Raw genomic sequence first — 11,290 nt, 5'->3', positions numbered from 1 at the left:
GACTAGACATCCTCCCTAGAAATAAAGAAGTCCTTGTGCTTGGGTCCCTTCCTGTGATATGTCCACAGGCATGTCAAAGGCTTTCGCTGTTCTGTTTGGCAGGCTCCCTAAGGGGAGGGTTGGGTTCCAGGCTCAGCATCTGCAGGCTTGGCTGGGAAATGGAAGGGTGAGCTCTGGTCCCTTGGAAGTGGAAGGGAGTGAGGCTGGGGATGGTGGGGACTCTTATTGGGGTTTCATCTGGTTTTCACTCAAGTCCCTGAAACCAAATACAACTATGACGATTAATTTCCTTCCAAAGACTGTTCTGCAGTCCATATAAATAGTTATTTAAAATATGTCCAGGGACTTCTCTGGTGGCGCAGTGGTTAAGAATCCACCTGCCAATGCAGGGGACATGGGTTCGATCCCTGGTCCAGGAAGATCCCACATGCCGCGGAGCAACTAAGCCCGTGTGCAACAACTACTGAGCCCGCAAGCCACAACTACTGAAGCCCGCACGCCTAGAGCCCATGCTCCACTACAAGAGAAGCCATCTCAGTAAGAAGCTGCACACTGCAATGAAGAGTGGCCCCTGCTCACCACAACTAGAGAGAAAAGCCCACGCGCAGCAAACAAGACCCAACACAGCCAATAAATAAATAAATAAATATATTTTAAAAAATATGTCCATATAAAAATTATGTTTTTTCTTTCTATTTCCATCCATTTATTCATTTCACAAACATTAATTGACCACTTACTCTCTGTCCAGAATTTTCTCTGGGCCCTGAGTGGATTCCATGGTGAATCCAAACAGACACAGTCCCAGTTGTTATGGAGCTTAAAATATTTTGAGGAAGCAAAAAAGCAATCAAATACCCTCATATATGGATATAAAATCACAGCTGAGGTAAGCATGATAAGGAGAGGCATGTGGAGCACGGAGGGAAGGGCTGCTCACCTCATCTTGGGGACCAGGGACGGTCCTGAGGACATTGACTCCATTTCTTGAGCAATATTAACCTCACCATCACTACCCTCCCTGACCTCATCATGTTTCTTCTTCCTGGGTGGAGAGGAGGATGTGGGGTTGGAAAGAGGCTCTTAGCCCTTCTAAATCAGAGAGAAAAATGAACTCACTTGTTTTCTTCCTCTCCTTCTCTCCTCTCTCTCTTCTATAGTTGAAAATGTTGAATTCTCACAAAGATTCCAAAGGAAAATCCACGTCATTAAACACACAGACCACTTTCTACAGAATGGATCCTGGTGGCTGCAGGTTTCTTTATTGGTGAAGGGCGTGTGGAGCAGAGGTGATGGGTGTGTGTGTTCAAGATTAGAGAAGCCAAGAAGTCAAACGGCTCTGTCCCAAAAGGAGAAGGGTAGAGAGGGATCCTGAAGGAAGGAGGGAAGATCCCAGAGCGAAAACACAGGGACGGAGAAACCAACAAGAGGCCAGATGCTGGTGGCCAACAGGGGAGACCAGGGAGAGGACATCAAAGGAGAACTTGGGGGACAGAGCAGCTGCTGCCTTCTCCAGTTTCTACTACAACATCTTAAGCACAATCTATGTTTCCCAAATACCTTCTGGAACAAATTTGGGAGGAAGAGTTGAGTCTACTTTAAGGTTAGTTTGGAAGGGCAGAAGCTGCCCTCTGCTGCAGCTGGATAACCTCAGTATTGAAAGGGATCCAAAGAGGATCCAAGTCTTCGCCAGGAATCCTCTCCCCTATTTCTCTGGATAGACAGCTGGCTTCTGTTTGAACACAAAGTGACTGGGCAATCACTCCTTCCTAAGGCAGCAGTTCTAATGCTGAGGATGCTTTCCTTATAGTGAGAGCCAATCTACCTATGACATCCATCCCCTGGGCCATGGTCTTCACTGGGAAGTTACATAGACTAGATTGGTTCCTCATCATGTGAGAACCCACTAGATCCATAAAGACAGTCTTCTCATGCATATCACTGCCCTCATTCATCCATGTATGCATTCCCTCTCCAAATGCTCCCTGCAAGCCTGCTCTGTGATGTGCAGTGACTGGGCCTTGGCAAGACAGCCGTAAAGAAAGCCAGACTTGCCCCCAGCAGCCCAGAATTTCCTGTGGGAGTCAGAGAGTGCGTGGACAATGTCAACACACATTAGAAACTGAGAGAAGGGCCCATCCTTCTAGGGCATTTTAAGAATCCACTAAAATGAAGTTAGCTGTATTTTTATGAAGTTATTTTTAGTGTACAAGGTTCTAGCTGTAGCTTTTCCATCCCAGGCCGTGATCCAGAGGGGAGCATTGTAAATGAGAACAAGAGGGTCCAGCTGGCTAGAAGGAGGAATGCCAAGCTGGTGGATAGATTCTGCCATCTAGATCCAACCACCCCACACACAGCTGTTAAGAGGCAATCCCTTGAGTTGTTACCTCAAGAGATTAAGTCTCCAAAGAGGAGTTGGGGAGAAGGGAGGGAAAATAGCTCCCTGGCCCTCTGGTCAAGTCAACAAGGAAGATGGCATCTCTTCAGTCCATGTCCTGAGTTCCCCCCTGGCCCCTCAGGACCTCTGATTCTTACAACAGAAGCATCCCACCAGGCACCAAGGAGCAGGACGTAACAGCTGGGATTTTTCTACGCTGGAGACACTTGGGGGCTTTGAATTGGTTCTCTCTCAGCTCTACCTCAGGAATTTGAGGCACAAGCTTCTTGGCTGGCCAGGTTGCAGAACTGGTAGTCAGCAAAATAAGAAATGCCTGGAAAATGACCTTGATTAGACACAGGTTTACTAAACTCTTGCCAAGTGGTTCAAGCCTCCCTCAGTTTGTCCGACTGGCAGGGTTCTGAAGGCCCAATAACCTTCAACCTAGTGAAGCAGGCACTTGGTTCTGTAGGCAGCAGAAGTGCCAAGCGTGGACCAACCTAGCCACCAGCAGAGACCCATGGCCCGCGGAGGCTAGACCACTGCCCCCAACCACTGCTGCCCTTTGTTGTCTTAGAAGTTGGAATCTAGGACAACAACATACTCAAACATTTCTGTTGATTCCATTATTTGTTTTGGCTTTGGGAATCAACCATTAATTATAGAGTCCTGGGGCCCAAAGTGATTTTGAGATAGCATCTTGTCTTTACGTCCTTACCGAGCCATCTTAAACAGGGGAGGATCTGTCCTCCACTAGCATAAAAGCAAACAAATGTGGGAATGTAAAACAGTGTGGCCACTTTGCAAACCAGTTTGGCAGTTCCTCACAGTAATAAACATAGAGTTTTGACCCATCTATTACACTCCTAGATAACTACCCAAGAGAAATGAAAACATATGTCCACAGAAAAACTTATATGTGAATGTTCATAGCAGCATTACTCATAAGAGCCAAAAATGGAACCAACCCAAATATCCATCATCTGATGAATGGATAAACAAAATGTGGTATATCTATCCAAATAAGGGAATATTATTCATCAATAATAGGAATGAAATACTGTTACATGCTACAACCTAGGTAAACCTTGGAAACATTACGCTAAGCAAAAGAAGCCACTCACAAAAGGTCACATATTGTATGATTTCATTTATGTGAAATGTCTAGAATAGGCAAATCTATAAAGAAAGAAAATAGAGTAGTGATTGCCTATGGCTGGGAGGCAGGGAAAGCAGGGGTTGGGTGCAGAGTAAATGCTAGTAAGTATTCTTTGGGAGGTGATAAAATATTCTAAAATTGGGTTATGGTAATGATTGTACAACTCTGTAAACTAAAAACCATTGAACTATGTACTTTAAACAGGTTTACTTTATGATATGTAAATTATATATCAAGAAAACTGTACAAGAAGGAGGAGGGGGACAGGGTGGGGGGAGGAGGAAGAGAAGAAGAACAAGGAGAAAATTTTAAAGCCACAGAGGATAGTTTTCTGATGCCAGGGGCAATATACTCTAGTCCCCAGATAGTGCATGCCTCCGTGTGTGTGCGTGTGTGTGTGTGTGTGTGTGTGTATGTACTCCCTAGGCCCAGTCAGGAACACTCCCAGTATAGTAGACTGTTATTATTTTGGTGGCCACCAATAAGCCATGCCTTCTTGTCATCACACCCTCTTTGTGTAGTCCCCTCCCACAGGAACTCTGGGCTCAGCCATTGTCTTGCTTTGATCAATTGGACATTAGCAAGAATGACTCAAACAGGCTGAATTAGTGCTTGCACACTGAGGCTTGTCCTCTTGGAATGCTCTCACTTGGATCCCTGAGCCACTATAAGAATAGGTCCAGCAACACAGAAAGACCACATGGAAAGAGAGAGAATGCCCCAGCCAGCCCCCAACCACTCCAGCTACCCCAGCTGAGGGGGGAAGCCATGGAGTGAAGAATTCATCTTGGGTAGTCTAGACCCAGCAGCCATTCATGGAACCAAACAACCACCCAGCGAAACTCAGCCCCAAGTGCAGAATCATGAAAAACAAAACATCGTCATTGTGTAAGCTATTAAGTTTTGCTGTGGTTTCTTATGCAATAAATATCAAAGTACCCAGAAAGACCTGTCAACCTCCACTCTGTCACTCACTGATTTGATGATGGACTTCACTCTGATGCCCTTGAATTCTATGATGGATCTAAGGAGAAGCACAGTTTTAATGTATGTGCAACGTGCCATTTGTCACTGTTGTTTAGTGCAATTTAACACAATATTTGTCTGATTGGCGTATCAGTTACTTTGCATCACTGAGAACTGGCTGTACCGGGATTCTGTGCTTGGCAATGAGAAGATTGATTATGGTTATTATACTAATGGCTGGAAAAATGAATTTCATCAGGAAAGTTGTTTTGTAGCTGCAGTGACGGGCCTTGTGTGTTTACTCATGAAACACCATACTGCACACTGAGTGCCAGTCCTAGAGGACCCTGGGTCTGGGATGCTGGAGCTGATTAGACACACCTGCGATGAGGGATTAAAGTGCCACCAAGAGACAGAAACACTATTTTAAACCTTTTCTCCAGAGTCTTCTCACTTTTCCCATTGACTGGATCATCTTAACAAGCAGAGTGTTTGGGAAAAAAATTTCATCTATCTCCACTGCTGGGTGGCCCTACCCTCAAAAGACGACATGGGTAGGAACTTCCAGAAACATGTGACTTTCCTAACAGTCCCGAGTCATCTGTTTGCCTGTCCTGTGATTGCTGCAGTATGTGTCTGTTTTGAAAATATGAGCAGTACACATGTTTTCTTGTGTAATGAAACATTTTGACAGTTAATACTGTGCCAGATAAAGGGTTTGGTTTGGAGTCTATTTGAAAGGTTGGAATTTAGATGGATATTTTAAAAGGTAAACCTGGAAAATCTGAAGCTACAAACAGTGTTTTCTCTCCCTAGCAGGTCCTCATCACCCAATTCAATTAACTGCCTCATTTCCCACTTTATCTCATCACAGTTAACAGTTTTGCACCAGAAGTGCAGGGTCTCGGTAGAAGGGAGATTATCTTTGTGCTAAATTGAAGGCTTGTTTCGAATTCTTGACCAGCAGTCGGAGGAACTGCTGGTCCTCCTTGGACCCAGCTTCTCCTCGGCCTCATTAGACTACCCGAGACCTCCCAGGACCTTTACCACTGAAGAGAGAAAATGAGATTTGCCGGATGGTTCTTTGCAGCGGCCGAGCTCTCACGATAACACAACATTAATGAAATTCACCTTCCCAGCTCTTTAATTGTTTCTAGTAGCACTTCACTTACAATCAATGTTCTTCTGTCCCCACTGCAATTTTCTTGTTTTGAAAAATAATAGTGTGACACATGCTTCTATTAGAAGACATAGGACTGGCCGCACTCCTTAGCACCCCGTGGATCGGCCCCACCTGAAAATGCGCACACACCAATGATCAACAAATGGAAAGGACATAACAGCTGAGGAGTCTCTGTAACTGAGTTGCATAATGAGAGGAAACAGAAGAAGAGCTTCTGTTAATAATGACACAGTAATTGGAGGTCACCCAGAGAGAGCCCTGCAACACTCAACATTCACATTAGCTTTGCACAAAAACCATTGTAGATCTTTCTAAAGGACTAATGTGGGCAGTAGTGAGGTTGTTTATCAGATTTATCTGGTACCAGCAGAACGTCCTTCCACCCTGGGGTGAACTGGGCCAGCCTAAGGCACTTCACCATGAGAGAAAAATTTTTGATTGGAGTCAGGGGGTAATTAATGCAAAGTCCAATTGTACACCATGAACTCCAGAGCCATTTTTTAGGCATTTTCTTCTATACAAAATATATGCAAGTGGTTCCCTCCTAAGGAACAGGGAGCATTATATCCAAGCCAAGGGCGGGACTGACAGGCCTGGGGGGAAGGTGGGGTGCAGCGGGCAGATTCTAGGAAGTGTGTCCAATTGGATATATGGGTCTCATCAATCCCATTTGAAAAAATAATCCTAAGCTCTTTCCCTCCGCCCACCCCTATCCCCTGGGCTGGACTGAGGGAAATTCATTATTGTTTAATGAGTCAATATCAAATTCTAATAAAAAGATAATTTTTTAAATCCCATTGTGTGGATGACTCATTATCACATCCAGATAACTCTTGAGTATATTAAAATTGTTCATTGCCATAAATTATAATGGTATCAAAATAGATTTCTTTTGCAAAGGAACGTCCATTAATATGATTTATATAACCACCACAAAATGAGATTTGCACAGGGATAATGTGGAGGTGATGTTATTAACACCTCGTGTAGGTCAGATTTTTAGGCTCCTTTAAGCATCCAGGCTAAGAAGACACTCTTCCAACTAAGGGTGTGGCTGCAGATGGGACTCTGCACATTGCAGGCTTGTTCTCGAAGCTTCCTGGTTCCACTGCTGTCTCTGATTTCCTCCCCCATGTGCCTACCCGAACTCCATAAATTAGAAACACAAGACAGTTCTGACTCATTATCACCTTCACAAAGGAAAACTGAAATTCAGACCTAGCCACATGTGAGATTGCAAGGAGCTTAAGGTCAAAGGCTGTGTCTCTTGTGTCCCTGGTTCCAGCTACAGCCTTGGGCATGGTAGATCCTGGGAAACTTTCTAAAATGAGTTAAGTGAATAAGGTGAAAATATAAGATCTTTATTTCTACTTGCATTAAACCAGTAGGTAAGGGGCTCCTCCAAGTCAGGGACTATACTGGGTTGAATAGTGCCCCCTCCAAATTCATGCCCAATGGAATCTGTGAATGTGACCTTATTTGGAAATAGGGTCTTTGTAGATGTAATCAAGTCAAGATGAGGCCATACTAGATGAGAATGGGCTCTAAATCCAATATGATTGATGTCCGTACAAAAAGAGAGATATTTGGACACAGAGGGATATTGCACACGGCTGAAAAGACCATGCGAAAACAAAGACAGAGATTGGAGTGATGCATCTACAAACCAAGGAATGCCAAGGATTGCCCACATCCAGCAGAAGCTAGAAGAAGCAAGGAAGGATTCTTCCCAAAATCTTCAGAGGAATCATGGCCCTGTCAACATTTTGATTTTGGACTTCTAGACAACAGAATTGTGAGAGAATAAGTTTCTGCCATTTGAAGACACCCAATTTGTGACACTTTGTTACAGCAGCCCTAGGAAACTAACACAGGGACCTTTGGGGGAAGGTATTTGATGCCTCCCTCAGGGTCCAGAGCCAATCCCAGAAGAACTCGGTGAGAAAGCAGACAAGTGTAGACCACGTTCTAGGAGGCTCGTGTAAGAAGGAAGGGCCGTGTTGGCACCATCTGCTGGTTCTGCCCTCACCCCTTTTCTTCCAGTCGACAGAAAGAAGAAAAGAGACACAGGTCACCCGTGGTGACTCACCAAACGTTCTTGCTTCACAGTGCTTTGACCTCCATCATCCCCATGGCCTTTACCCCCAAACACACCAGGCTCCACACCCCTAACTCCATGCTTCCTGTCTAAAAAGCCTAATACTACTCCTCTGTGCTTAGCCTCCCACCCTGACAGCCATCTCACTACAGTAATCACATGTATTCATCCATTTGTTCAATCCATCAATCTAGAATTGGGCACCAAGACAATTCAAGTATGACTTGGCATAAATTTGGTCCCCTCTGAGGTCACCCTGCAGGTGTGAGTTGCTGTCGGTTCTTCCGAGGGTTGTAAGCAACGCTGTCCCATGTAACTTTCTGTAATGATAGAAATGTTCCACGTTTGTGCTGTCCACTCCCAAGTGCTAAGAAACTGAATTTTTATTTTAACATATAAGTCTTTTCTCATCTTTTTTTTTTTAATTTTTTTTTAAATTTTATTTATTTATTTATTTATGGCTGTGTTGGGTCTTCGTTTCTGTGCGAGGGCTTTCTCTAGTTGCGGCGAGCGGGGGCCACTCTTCATCGCCGTGCGCGGGCCTCTCACTGTCGCGGCCTCTTCCATTGCGGAGCACAGGCTCCAGACGCGCAGGCTCAGTAGTTGTGGCTCACGGGCCTAGTTGCTCCGCGGCATGTGGGATCTTCCCAGACCAGGGCTCGAACCCGTGTCCCCTGCATTGGCAGGCAGATTCTTAACCACTGTGCCACCAGGGAAGCCCAGAAACTGAATTTTTAATCACATTTAATTTTAACTTTAATTAAATTAAATTTAAATAGGTATTATATGTGGTTCATGGCTACCGTAGTAGATTGTTCAGGTCTAGAAGCAATTTTTTAATCAGACACAAACACACAGACACAAAGAGCCCTAGAGATATCACACACACACACTCACACACACCTCCCAAGGATGAACATTAATTCTCAGAGCATAAGAAGGAAAAGAAATCTTACCAACTATTCCATAATTTGCAAGGCCAGCTCAGCCCACAATGGAGTTAATAAACTACATCACTATGAGCACCAGTATTAGTTTAATTCTTCTCTCCCAATCCCCAAACTCGTTTCAAATTGTACCCCTTTGCGCCACTGAGAATAAAAAATGGACCTATTACTAACCTCCCACTCCTTAATGGCTGTTCCTTTAGCTACATAAAGACCCTGCTGATGATGTGAAATCACCATTTACAAGGGCTTGATTAAGGAAGTTCTTAAACAAGGTGCCATTCTTTTTCCCAGTCTGGGGGAAGGATAATTGGAGGAGGGGAGATTGTTCCTCCAGTTGCTGTGATTCCATCAATAATCCCCTCAGCTTTATCCCTAGCCACTCTCTTTCTAGAGCTTTCACCTCAGCAGCATAAAGTGGTGGGTTTGAATCTCACCTCTGCTATTTTCCTGGATCTGATTCCAACCTCTGTTCCTCACAAGCATGTGAGTTTCATCAGTTCTCAGAGCATTCACAGCAGGGGGTCAAATTCACACTATCTGTGCAGCGTAAATGGAGAAAGGAATATGAAATGCCTGGTCAAAATCCCTATTTCTCTCTCTCTCCTTTCCTAAGTAGGCCTTCTTTAAGAGAAATCTGCATCCTCTCTATGCACTGAGATTGAGAAGTCGGGAGACATCGTCCATAAAGCACGTGCAGGAAGCAACAGCCCCATGCTGGCTCGATGAGGACTCACCACACAGCGCTGAACACCCAGATGCCGGCGGCTCTCCAAATGGCTGACGTTTCCCCCCATATCGCCAAGGGAGGAAGCATGGTCTGGGAAGAGTTGTGTGTGTGGTTTGCTCTGATCACAGTAATGAAAGCATTACAGCGTGGAGTGGAAGCTACACAGACTTCCTGGTCCAGCGCAGTCAGATAGAAAGGTTTTCAGCTTCTGTCTCCACACCGGCAGGCCTCTGGTCCTGAAATAAGCTCAGGGCTTGTTTCTCTGACTTGAATCATAGCCAAGGAAGCCTTTTAAGATTTTTCACATCTCAGGGCGGCTCTCTGTAGAGCCCTGTTTGATCAATAATAAAGCAGCCATCCAGACACTCTGGCTGAGCACAAAATGGAGCTTGATTTTCTGAGAGACGCCAACGTGGAGGATGATTCCTGGAGGCACGCCACTTCATGCAGATGCAGGGCTGAGCTCTGGGTCTGGTGACACCTCAGCTAAGTCCCCTGATGGGAGCACGAGTGACTGTGACAATGGAAATGCCTGGGTTGCCTGCTGGTGATTTCACCCTTCACGTGGTTCGTGGGCTGCAAGGATGGCGGGAGTCTCTGTACTTTCTGCCTGTGCACAGGGCAAAGTTGGACCAAGGCTGTGTTCAGTGGTGCCCCTTTGCCATCCCCCATTGTCACCCTCACCCTCCCTCCTCCCTACCCCTAACCCAAGAGAATATGTGTTAAAAAAAGAAAAAATTGCATTTCAATGCGTATGAAAAATACATAAATATGTCAGATACACTTTCTCCTTTTTTAAATGCTTATTAATTTATTCAACAAATATTTACTGAGTTTACTGAATCTGTATTAGACCTGGGGATACAAGAGGGAGACAGACATCAAAACAAGTCTTTGCCGTGAGTGTTAAGATAGATGCTAGGCGGTGAAGTGTGATCTTTGGAATCAGACGTGGGTGTGAAGGCCAGCACTCCAGGGCACCAGTCTCCAGGCTCCCAGTCCTGTCCCACTGGCCATTCTCTTTTTGTATTTTTTTGCTGGTTCCTCACTATCTTCCCCACCCTTAAGCAGAGAAGGGGTCCCAGGCTGCAGCCTTCTCTCTTCCAGCTATACACACTCCTTAGGTAATCCCTGAGGGCTTCAGATATTATCTCTATGTTATGACTCTCACTTGTTCCTTGAGGTTTGAGAAATTGATTTCTCATGCCCCGACCTGTTCTCAAAACTCCAGACTCATATATCCAACTGCCTACTTGCCATCCCCCTTCATCTCCTCGTCTGCTGGAGATCTCAAACTCGAACGGCTCCCAAACTGAACCCCGTCTTTCCTGACTAAGCCTGCTCCTCCCACTCTTCCCATCTCAGCTGATGGCAGCTGCACCCTTCTAATTGCTCAGGCCAGGACCCTTGGAGTCATCCTTGACTCCGGCCCTCCCCCACACCCTGCATCCAATCCATCAGCAAATCCTTTTAGCTCTGCCTCCAAGACCTATCTGTCACTGTTACGGCCCTAGCCTAAGGCCTCACTGTCTCTCTCCCAGATTATTGCAATAACTTTGTAACTGGGCTCTATGCTTCTGGCTCTGCCTGCCCACTTTATTCTCAATAAGTGTCCAGACTTATCCTTTTAAGACCTAGACAGATAACATCACTGCTCTGCTCCAATCCCTCCAATGGCTTCCCATCGATCTAAGGATATGACCCAGGGCCCTCACTCCTGCACCTACCCTCTCACCATGCTCCATGCACATTGCCTTCCTGCCTTGTCCTTGAACATGCTGTGTAGGGTCTTCTCCTGCCGTAGGGTCTTCTCTTCCCCCAGGTATCTTC

The sequence above is a fragment of the Eubalaena glacialis genome, chromosome 10, assembly GCF_028564815.1.
Source record: "Eubalaena glacialis isolate mEubGla1 chromosome 10, mEubGla1.1.hap2.+ XY, whole genome shotgun sequence".
Lineage (NCBI taxonomy): Eukaryota > Metazoa > Chordata > Mammalia > Artiodactyla > Balaenidae > Eubalaena > Eubalaena glacialis.
This window is presented reverse-complemented; position numbering follows the sequence as displayed.